This window comes from Protopterus annectens, chromosome 13.part0, assembly GCF_019279795.1.
Source record: "Protopterus annectens isolate FY-2018-M chromosome 13.part0, PAN1.0, whole genome shotgun sequence".
In the NCBI taxonomy this organism is placed as follows: Eukaryota; Metazoa; Chordata; order Ceratodontiformes; family Protopteridae; genus Protopterus; species Protopterus annectens.
Window position 1 is genome coordinate 726,136,685 of NC_056747.1, and position 12,305 is coordinate 726,148,989.

A 12,305-nucleotide genomic window follows, 5' to 3' on the forward strand; every position below is an offset into this window, starting at 1 on the left:
CTATACTGTACAGAAGGACAAGGCTCTCTATTCATCCCTACCAGCCAATCAGTAAAACAGCTCACTTTACCTATTCAGGCATGTCCAAATGGCAGTTTCAGGTGTACTCTCCAGTCCAACTGGTGAATCTGGGCATTTTGAGGCAATGTTACAACTGCCTCATGTACACAAACAACCCTCTGCTCCTACCACCAAACACTAATATATGCTAGAGATGCAATTATACAGCCAAACTGGAGGCAAATCTCTCTCAACCCAAGACTGGAACTGAAAGTCAAGAGGAGAAGGGAAATACTTGCAACACACCACCAGTCTCACATAGACCTATTAAACCAACACTGGCAAATAACACACATAAGTACATGAAAACACATTCGGAGGCTCTAAATAAAAATCTGCAAAAGCAACAGAGACTTCTAAAACAGACATCCAAGCAACCTCCACACACCATCACAAACCATGAAACACATACTTCACATAATCAGTGTGCCACGCAATCACAGCCCTTAAGGCAAAATAACATACCCAACACACTAGTGATAGGCGACTCTATAGTCAGGCATACTGATGTCCCACTAACTAGGCTGGACAAAGAGAAGGTTACAGTTAGCTGCCTGTTAGGCACCAGGATCCGCCACATAACACAAGCACTCAGGTCACTCCAGAACAAGTACAAATAGGACTCTGTCATTGTCCATGTTGGTGTGAATGACCTGAGATGTACCTCCCTAGACTACATGAAAAGAGACTTGGAAGAACTCTCTGATCATGTAGCCCAGGCCGGTATTACCCTGACCCTAAGTAGCATCCTGCCCTCACCAAGAACAATATAAAGAAAAAAATTATCGATTTCAACAGTTGGCTAAGTTTCTGGTGTCATTCAAAGGGGATCCATTATCTGTCTGCCTGCGATGACATGCTCGACAAGCCACATTGCTTCGCAAGAGATGGCTTGAACCTGTCACCCATAGGCTTTCGAATACTGACCAAGGCTTTTGCCTGCCCCATAGTGCCTTTTTAGGCAAGGCTCAAAAGACAAACCCACCACCGTAAATAGCACAAATAACCAAAAACTGAGGGTAATGCTACTCAATGCCAGAAGTCTAAACCTCAAAATGCATGCACTCGAGGCACTCCTCAGTATGGAGAACATCAATATCTGTGCAGTAACACAAACTTGGTTTAAGGCTCCAGAGAGCACTCCAGCACTACCACGCTATAACTCATACCATACTTTTCGGCAACAGAACCCGGACCGAAACACAAAAGGCAGGGGTGTATCCATATTCATCAAGGATACCCACACCTCCAGGTTAGTGGCGCAGCACGATGCCTGAGATCATCCATGTGCAACTAACAACGGTGCAAAACTGCAATTCAAATTGTAGCTTGCTACAGATCACCCACCATGACTCAGGACCCCCATTCCATGTTTCTGGAGACAATGAAAAATATGAAGGTCCTACTAAACACCCTGATATTGGGTGATTTCAATTGCGCAAACATTAACTGGGAGAACTACTCGAGTACTAACTTCCTTGCCCAACGCTTCCTAGAATTTATAAACTCGAACGCCCTGGATCAACTGGTTAACACTCCCACCAGAGGTGACAACATATTAGACCTGGTCATCACCAGCATGGGCGACCGGTATTCCACACCAGAGGTCAACCCCTCGCTGGTTACATCAGACCATAGACTAATCACTCTGGATATCCACATTCCGCCCCCACCCCCACTCAAGGAAAACTTTTCAAAAGCAAACTTCATGTTACTCAAGACCGAGGTGGAAAGGTTCACAGCCCCCATGCTAAATTACAACGCTTTCCAAGCTGCTGAATCCCTTACAAAGGCACTCTATGAGCACCCGCAAGAATGCATGGATCGTGCTATCCCAAGCAAAATCAAGACTCACTCCTCCAAGAAAAGGAAACCAGTCTGGTGGACCCCTGCCACAAACAAGCTATACAACAGAAGGAGGAAACTAGTACAGAAGAGAGTAAAATCCTAAGAAAGACAGACATCCTTGATCAGTATCGGCAAGAAACTACGATCCCTCATAAAATTATCCAAGGCTAGCTTTGAAAGAAAAATTGCCAAGGACTCCAAAGATAACCACAAAACTTTCTTCAGCTATGTCAAGAACCTAAGTGGAAACTCAGATCTCCTCTGAGCTGGTGCAGTATGGCACAAAATACACTGAACTGACTGTTATTGCCAACATTCTGGCAGACAGGTTTAGTGCAAACTTCACCCCCTCTCACCCCTTAAAGGGCCCATAACCATACCAGAAGAATGTACAGCCCCTGCAGTCACTGTCACACAGGTTAAAACAGCCTTATCCAAAGCCAAAAACACAGCTTCAATGGAACCAGACTGTGGCCCAGGCTGTGTCTTACATGAGCTCCAAAATGCACTAACTCCTCACCTAAACACACTGTTCAAACTCAGCCTCTCTACAGGCTACATACCCATAGAGTGGCAAACCGCAACAGTTATCCCGCTCCACAAAGGTGGAGCCACAGTGGACCATGGGAACTATCGCCCTATAAGCCTGACTAGCCTAGTCTGCAAGGCTATGGAGCACATCATCATGGAACTCATTAACAGAGACATTGGGAACCTCCAAACACTGGACCCTACCCAGTTTGGCTTTGTTTATGGCAGATCATGCCTCCTAAACCTGGTGGACTTCTTTGAGACAGTTACCAAGGCTTTAAATGAGGGAAAGGAGGTCCACACAGCCTACGTAGACCTCGCAAAGGCTTTCAACACCATTCCCCATTCTTGGTATTATAGACAAGCTCACCAGCCTGAACATAAACCCCTATGTCAAGAGATGGGTTGCCAATTGTCTCACAGATAGAACCCATACGGTGAGAGTTGCAGGCTCTAGGTCCGACTCTAAACCAGTTATAAGTGGTGTCCCCCAGGGCTCAGTCCTGGGGCCCCTCCTGTTCGGTATATACTTCTCAGATGTACAGGCAAGCACATGAGGACTATGGCTGACCAAGTGCGCAGACGACTGCAAACTGGGGGCTATAATTGACTCTCTGGCTGATACAGACATCCTCCAGAAGGGTCTCACTGAGACGGATACCTGGTGTCAAAATCATGGCCTCAAGCTAAATGCCAAAAAGTGCATAGTCATCTCCTTTGGACAAAACAAGGTACCCGCAAACTACCACATACGTGGTAGTCCCCTAAATACAGAAAATGTAATAAGGGATCTGGGGGCCAAAGTAGATAGTAATCTCTCCTTTGATAATCCTATTTCCAAGGTGGTTAGAAAATCCTTCTATGTGGCCCACCTAATCACAAAAGGGTTTGCATCTAGAACAAAAGAGGTTATTGTGCCCCTCTACTCATCACTCATCAGACCCATCATAGAGTACAACGCCCCATTTGAGATATATCTTACAAGACACCTGCAACAGCTGGAAAGACCACAGAAGTACCTCACCAAGAAGATTACTGGCCTCAAACAGATGTCCTATGCAGCCCGACTGAAGAAACTCCAGCTGTACTCAGTTGCATACTGCTTACTCAGAGGTGATCTCTGCCTGACATACAAGGCCATGTCCAACCCAGAACTGATGGACATGCTCTACCTAAAAAAAAACTGAAATCCCCGAGAGCCACACGCTCTAGGGATCTAAACCTCACCACAATGATAAACAGGACATGCTGGAGGGATAGATTCTTGTCCCAGAGATTCTCCATGCTTTGGAACAGGATTCCAATCTACATTAGGCAGAGCCCCTCACTTAACACTCTTCAAGAGAAACCTTGACGAGTGGATGGGAAACAGAAAATTTACCCCAGGGATCACTGCAGTGGCTCTGAGAGGAACAGGGAACTAATGGCTCTGCTGGACAGAGGCACAGGGAACTAATCTAAGGGGGCGGGGAAAGCCAACACATTCTGGCAAGGCTTATAGATGCCCTCGGGCAGATAGCCTAGTACTTGCCTATGAACCTAATTCTTCTAACCACATAATGTGATCTATTTTGAAAAGATTTTCCATTATGGAATGCTTACTTGAAAAATTGAATGTCTAAAGATTTGTAAATATGGAATGTTCACTTGAAATATGGATTATCTGTCTCTATAACACTGTAATTTCTATTATATTAACCTGTAATTTTTGAATATTACCTATTTATTCTCGGCTAGAGCGTCTTCTGCTTGGAGACATGTGTGAATGGGCGTACCTTCGTTGAAGGTTGTGCATCAGGGCTGGTAACTCGGCACGTAAAAATCAACTGCCAATCATTAGCGGACCAGAGTTCCGCTGTGGTGACCCCTAACCGTGAAAAGCTGAAAGACACAACAACAACCTATTTATTGTCTGAACCTGTCACATAATAACTTTAATAGTCCATGTTAGTATCTTTTGTATAATCTGTATTTTGAAATTTCAGTTTGTTCTATGTGGAGCTTTTCTCCCCGGGCCTCTTGACTGTCTCGGTCAAGAAATGTAAAATAAAACTAAATTAAGTAAATATAACCTATATTAGAATTCCTACACTAAATCCTTCACTTCGCAAGTATTCCCTAACTTCAACTTCTATTTTTTTAACTTCTACTTTACTAGTCTTCTGTTCTACATTCCCTCTTTGTGATTTTTTTTTATTGTGAAATTTTTCATATCTGGATGCCTTTGCCTATATTTCTTTTCAAATATCTTCATGACTGCCTTTTTCATGTTGATTAATTTGGCTTTCTCCTTTGCAAATATATTGCACCATAACAGATCTCTCTTTCTTTCCCAAATATAAATATAACCTGTTAGACTTCCTACACTAAATCCTTCACTTTGCAAGTATTCCCTAACTTCAACTTCTATTTTTTTAACTTCTACTTTACTAATTTTCTGTTCTACATTCCCTCTTTGTGATATTTATTATTGTGAAATTTTTCATATCTGGATGCCTTTGCCTACATTTCTCTTCAAATATCTTCATGACTGCCTTTTTCGTGTTGATTAATTTGGCTTTCTCCTTTCCATACATATTGCACCATAACAGATCTCTCTTCATAGGTTCATAGGTTCATACTAGGCTATCTGCCCTAGGGCATTTATAAGCCTAGCCAGAATGTGTTTGGCTTTCGCCACACATTTTAAATTTATTTTGCTATGCCCTTTTTTGAGGTTAGTATACTGTACCTCTGTCTAACAGTTACACAGAAGTGATACCCGGGGTAAACCTACGATCTCCCATCCAGCCTACCTGGACCTCGCAAAAGCCTTTGATACAATACCCCACTCAGGCATTATAGATAAGCTCACCAGCTTAAATATAAACCCCTATGTCACTAGATGGATTGCAAACTGGCTCAAGGACAGAACCCACATGGTTAGAATTGCTGGAGCCATGTCATACTCCAAACCAGTTACAAGTGATGTCCCACAAGGCTCAGTCCTGGGACCTCTCTTGTTCGGTATATATTTCTCGGAGGTACAGGCCAACACGGAAGGACTGTGGCTGACCAAGTTCGCAGATGACTGCAAACTGGGCGCCATAATCGACTCTCCAGCCGACACAAGCATCCTCCAAAAGGGCCTCATAGAAACAGACAACTGGTGCCAGAGCCATGGCCTCAAGCTAAATGCCAAAAAGTGTATAGTCATCCCCTTTGACAAAAACAAAGTGCCCACAAATTACCACATAGGTGGTAATCCATTAAGTATAGAAGAAGTAATTAGGGACCTGGGGACCCAAGTTGACAGCAATCTCTCATTTGACAACCACGTGGCCAAAGTGGTTAGAAAAACTTTTTATATAGCCCACCTAATCATGAAGGGATTCACATCTAGATCAGGGGAGGTCATTGTTCATAGGTTCATACTAGGCTATCTGCTCTAGGGCATTTATAAGCCTAGCCAGAATGTGTTTGGCTTTCGCCACCCATTTTAAATTTATTTTGCTATGCCCTTTTTCGAGGTTAGTATACTGTGCCTCTGTCTAACAGTGACACAGAAGTGATACCCGGGGTAAACCTACGATCTCCCATCCACTCATCAAGATTCCTCTTGAAGAGAGTCAATGAGGGACTCTGCCTAACCTGGACTGGGATTTTATTCCAGAGTGAAGGGAGCCTCTGGGTTATGAATCTGTCCCTCCAGCATGTCCTATTTATTTCAGTGCTGAGGTTCAAGTCTCTCGAGCGCGTAGCTCGATGGGATTTGGATTTTCTAAGGTGCAGCATGTCCATTAATTCCGGGTTGGACATGGCTTTATACGTCAGGCACAGATCGCCTCTGAACAGGCGGTATGCCACTGAGTAGAGTTGGAGAAACTCTTCATTGAGTATATATGTGTGTATATCTTTTGCATTGTTTTTGCAAAAAATTTTTTTGAAGTGTATACTCATATGCATATTATTCTGAAAAGTATTTTTTAGGAAAGTATTTCTATGAAATGTGTATATTTATCTTTTTGATATTCTTTGAAATTTATTTTTCTGAAATGTATTTTTGAATATGTCACGTGACTTTGGCTGCAGTCACATGTTCTTTTGGCTTGTATAAAAGCAGTTGCTTAATACATGTTTGTGTTCAGTATTGAGAAAGGGTTGTTCCCGAAAGCTTTGCGTCATAAAGTGTTTTGTTCTCAGCTCTCCTTGTGTGATCGTAAGGCTAAGATTAAACAGCTGCCTTATGTGCGGGTTTAGTTCCTCATTGAGTTCGTGTAGCACACAGCTGGGGACACCATCCGGTCCCATTGATGCTGTGTTTTTAGCTTTAGAGAGAGCAGCTTTCACCTGCGCATTGGAGATGTCTGGGAGGCTGCACTCCGCTGGGATAGTTGTCTCTCCTTTTGGGGGGGAGAGGGGGGTGAAGTTTACACTGAACCTGTCTGCCAGTATGTTGGCAATGTCTGTGGGTTCAGTGATTTTTGTATCATTTTGGACTAATTCTGAGCATATCTGGGAGTTTCCACCCAGGTTTCTAACATAGCTGAAGAAGGCCTTATGATTGTCTTTTGAATCTATGGCAATTTTTCTCTCAAAGTTGGCCTTGGATGATTTTATGAGTGCTCGTATTTTTTTTACTAATAATAATCAAAGGTGTCTTCTCTTTTATGGATTTTGCTCTATCATGTAACAGCTTTCTCCTCTTATTGTAAAGTTTGTTTATGGCTGGGGTCCACCAGACTGGACGTTTGCCCTTGGTGGAAAGAGTCTTGGTTTTATTAGGGATTGCCTGATCCATGCAGTCCTGGAGGTGTTCGTAGAAGGCATTTGTAAGGGCTTCCTCAGCTTGTGTTGTGGTTTCCACTGGCTCGGGGGCCTTGAAGGATACCACACCAGTCTTGAGTAGTGTGAAGTTTGCTTTAGAGAAGTTCTTCACTGTGGTCTTTTGTTTGGGGTGGGGGCGGGATGTGGATATCCAGTGAGATTAGTTTATGATCTGATCTCACCAATGAGGATATACTTCGTGTGGAGCATTTTGTCCCCATGTTTGTGATGATGAGATCTAGTATATTTTCTCCTCTTGTGGGAACGATGACTAGTTGTTCCATGGCATTTGAATTTATGAACTCCAGGAACCTTTGGGCTAGAAAGTTTGGGCTTGAGTAATGTTCCCAGTCTATATTCGGGTAGTTGAAGTCACCCAATATAATGGTGTTTGGAGATGCATTTATACCCTCCAGTGTCTTCAGGAAGGCTGTGTGGGGTTCCTGAGTTTGAGAGGGTGGCCTGTAGCATGCTACAAATTGTAGAGCAGTTTTGCCTATGGTTAATTGCACCTGGATGGTTTCCGATGCTTCGTGCATTGCCACCAACCTGGAGGTGTGGGTATCCTTGATGAATATGGATACACCCCCTCCTTTTGTGGTGTGGTCCGGGTTTTGGGGCCGGAACGCATGATATGAGGTAAAACCTGATAGTGCCGGGGTGCTCTCAGGAGCCTTGAACCAGGTTTCAGTCACAGCACTGACCTCGATGTTCTCCATACTGAGAAGGGCCTCGAGTGCGTGCATTTTGAGATTTAGACTTCTGGCATTGAGCAGCATTACCCTTAGTTTCTTCCCATTTTTATTTTCTAGGGTGGTAGGTTTAGAATTTGAGCCTTGCCTAAAAAAGGCACTATGGGAGTGGCAAGAGCCTTAGCCAATATCTGGAATCCCAGGGTTGACAGGTGCAAGCGGTCCCTTGCGAAGCAGCGTGGCTTGTCAAGCATGTCATCCCAGGCAGACAGACACTGGATCCCCTTTGAATGACACCAGAAATTAAGCCAATTGTTAAAGCTGATCATCTTGTCTCTATGTTGTGGCATCATTCTTGGTGAAGGAAGGATGCTGCTCAGGGTCAGGGTCATACCTGCATGGACTACATAATCAGAGAGCTCCTCTATGTCTCTTTTCATGTAGTCCAGGGAGGTACGTCTCGGGACGTTCACACCAGCATGGACAATGACTGTGTCATATTTGTACTTGCTGTGGAGTGACCCGAGTGCTTGTGTTATGTGGCGGATTCTAGCGCCCGATAGGCAGCTTACTGTGACCCTCTCCTTGTTCAGCGTCGTGAGTGGGACATCAGTGTGTCTGACTATGGAGTCACCTATGACAAGTATGTTTGGTGTTGTATTTGGCCTTAAGGGCTGTGACTGCTTTGCACACTGATTATGTGTTTTATGTGTTGCCTGTGGTGTGTCATGAGGTGGCGGTTGCTTGGGTGTCTGCTTTGGAGACCTCTGCTGTTTAGGTAAATTTTTGCTCAGAGCCTCCGAGTATGTCTTTGTGTGTTTATGTGTTTGATTCATTGTTGTGATAGCTTTATGTGAGACTGGTTTTGTGGTGTGTGTAGTTGCCTTCTCCTCCTGTCTGGTCTTGCCAGTCCTGAGTTGAGAGAGCTCAGCCTCCAGTTTGGCTAAATAGCTGCATCTCTCGCAAGTATTTGTGTTATGTGGGAGGAGGAGAGGGTTGTCTGTGTACATGAGGCAATTGTAACATTGCCTCAATATTCCCAGATTCACCAACTGGACAGGAGAGGACGCCAGCATCTGGCCCTTCGACATGCTAGAGAAATTAAGAAGTTTGGGGTGTAACTGAATGAGAGAGGACTTAGTAAGGAAGTGGGTACTCCTGGGGGGGGGGTTTGCTAGTGAGGGACTTTGTATAATACAGGAGTGCTAAGCCTGAAAAGAAGATGCTTTTAAGACAAGTGCTGAGCTTCTTTTTTTTTTTTTTGGAGAAAAAAAAAAAAAAGCTTTTTAGGAACAAGTGCTGCGCTTTTTAGTTAAGGGATATACTGTTTTAGAGCAGTTCTAAGGGAAAAAATAAAGAACAGACTTTATGGAGCCAGAAAAAGTTTAACCTTGTTAAACCGGCGCTGCCCGATGCTGCTCTAGTGGCAACTCCGCGCTAAAGCATGCTTGATAGGGGCTGGAAAGAGCCAGGAATTGACCCAATACGGCCAATAAAACTACAGTTTCAAGTCAGTAACCACTACCACGGGATAGTCTCTGATGCTTCGTGCTTTGCCACCAACCTGGAGGTGTGGGTAACTTTGATGAATATCGATACTCCCCCTCCTTTTGTGGTTCGGTTCAAGTTTTGGGGCCGAAAAGCATGGTATGAGGTATAACCTGGTAGTGCTGGGGTGCTCTCGGGAGCCCTGAACCAGGTTTCTATTACTGCACAGATATCGATGTTCTCCATGCTAAGGAGAGTTTCGAGTGTGTGCATCTTGAGGTTTAGACTTCTGGCGTTGAGTAGCATTACTCTTAGTTTCTTATCCCTTGTGATACCTATGGAGGTGGGTTTGTCTTTTGAGCCTTGCCTAAAAAGGCACTATGGGGTAGCAAGAGCCTTTGCCAATATCCGAAAGCCCAGGGGTGACAGGTGCAAGCCGTCCCTAGCGAAGCATCGTGGCTTGTCGAGCATATCATCCCAAGCTGACAGGCATTGGATCCCCTTTGAATGACACCAGTACTGAAGCCAGTTGTTGAAATTGATCATCTTGTCTTCATATTGTGGCATCATTCTTGGTGAGGGTAAGATGCTGCTCAAGGTCAGGGTCATACCGGCCTGGGCTACATGCTCAGAGAGCTCCTTTGTCTCTTTTCATGTAGTCCAGGGAGGTACGTCTCAGGTCATTCACACCAGCATGGACAATGACTGAGTCATATTTGTACTTGCCTTGGAGTGACCTCAGTGCTTGTGTTATGTGGCGGATCCTAACGCCCGACAGGCTGCTCACCGTGACCCTCTCCTTGTTCAGCCTGGTGAGCGAGACGTCAGTGTGCCTGACGATAGAGTCACCTATTACAAGTGTATCAGGTGTGTTGTTTAGTCTTAAGGGCTGTGACTGTTCGGCACACTGGCTTTGTGAGATATGTGTTGCATGTATTTTGTTTTGGGGTAGCGGTTGCTTGGGTGTCTGCTTTGGAAGTCTCTGCTGCTTAGGCAGATCTTTATTTAGAGCCTCCGAGTATGTTTTTGTGTGATTATGTGTTTGGTTTGCTGTCGTGGTAGTTCTGTGTGAGACTGGAATTGCAGTGAGTGTGGTTTCCTTCTCCTCCTGACTGGTTATGCCAGTACTGAGTTGAGAGAGCTTAGCCTCCAGTTTGGCTATATGGTTGCATCTCTCACATGTGTTGGAATTTGTTGGGAGGAGGAGAGGGTTGTTTGTGTACATGAGGCAGTTGTAACATTGCCTCAAGATTCCCAGATTCACCAGCTGGACCGGAGAGGAGATTGACAACTGACCTTTGGACATGCTAGAATAATATTGGGAATTCCTTAATAATTGAAAACAAGGGCCAGTGGGGAGTGAGGGTGTAGTGCTTTTAATTTTTAGTGTTGACATATAATTGCTTTAGTGAGCAAGTGCCAGGTAACTTAAGTGCAATGTGTTACAGGTAACTTAAATGCAAAAACGACAAACAGTAACTTTCTTTCAAGTGAAACAAGGAAATAAGTACAGTAAGCAATGCAGATATCACTAGTGATCCACAGAAGCGCTGAGAAGCCGCGTATTAGGTGGAATTAACGTTCCAGGGAAATAACAAGCAAACAAACAACAAGCATATAAACAAAGCTAGATTCAGCAGGCCTGGATCTAGTCTATGCTACAGCAAACAAGGTGTACCAATTTCAGTAAGATACAGTTCAAATATTCAGGCACTATAAACCTTTAACCAGAAATTCCCAGCTCAGAAGGGCAGAGTCCAGCTTCTTCTCCCACAAGAGTGCAGACCACGAACCTTCTTAATGTAAAATAACTGGCCTGAAGCCAAAGTGCTTAAACCAGAACTAATACACTTTAAGAATAACAGACACTGGGCTCTCAATCAGCAGTTCCCAACTTCGAAGGATGAAAGCTACCTGTCCTGCCACCACAGTGCAGGCCACAAACCTTCCTAATGTAAAACAACTGGTCTGAAGCCCAAGTGCTTAATCCAAAAGACTTAGAATGATAGTTACACTTTAATCAAGTTACTACCAAGCAGTAATAAATACAATTGAATACTTTAGAGAATGCCTGGATTAGTGCTCAAGTTACACAAACAAAGCTAGATCCAGCAGGCCCGAATCCAGTCTATGCCACAGCAAACAAGGCGCACCAACTTCAGTAAGAAGCAGTTCAGATATGCATGCACTATAAGCCTTTAACCAGAAATTCCCAGCTCAGAAGGGCAGAGTCCAGCCTCTCCTCCCACAAGAGTGCAGACCACGAACCCTCTTAATGTAAAATAACTGGCCTGAAAGCCCACGTGCTTAAACCAGAATTAATACACTTTTAGAATAACAGACACTGAGCTCTTAATCAGCAGTTCCCAACCTAGAAGGATGTAAGCTACCTGTTCTGCCGCTACAGTGCAGACCACAAACTCTCTCAGTGCAAAACAACTGGTCCGAAGCCCAAGTGTTTAAACCAAAAGGCTTAGAATGAGTTACACCAAGCAGTAATAAATACAATTGAGTACTTTTAAGATGATGCAAAGTAAAATAAAGTAGGTAGAAACACAAGTACAGTAAAAGCAGATGAAAAATTTTTTTTTTTCCTGAACAAGTGCTGAGATCAAAGAAACAGATTTGAGTGCTGAAACTAGAAAACTGGCTAGTTATAAGAAAAAAAACTAAGCTAGAAGGCTTCCCTCCAACACAGAAGGGCTTGGGGGCTCAGAAGCCTACAAATAGTCTATACCACCTAACAGGAAAGGCAGGAAACAAGCTTAATTTTTTTTTCTGTTTCCCAGATGCTCTCTTTATTTCCCATGTTCATATTTCTTTTTTATACTTTTCAAATGTCTCTCGATTTTTTCTTTATATTTTTGCACTTCCTCAGTC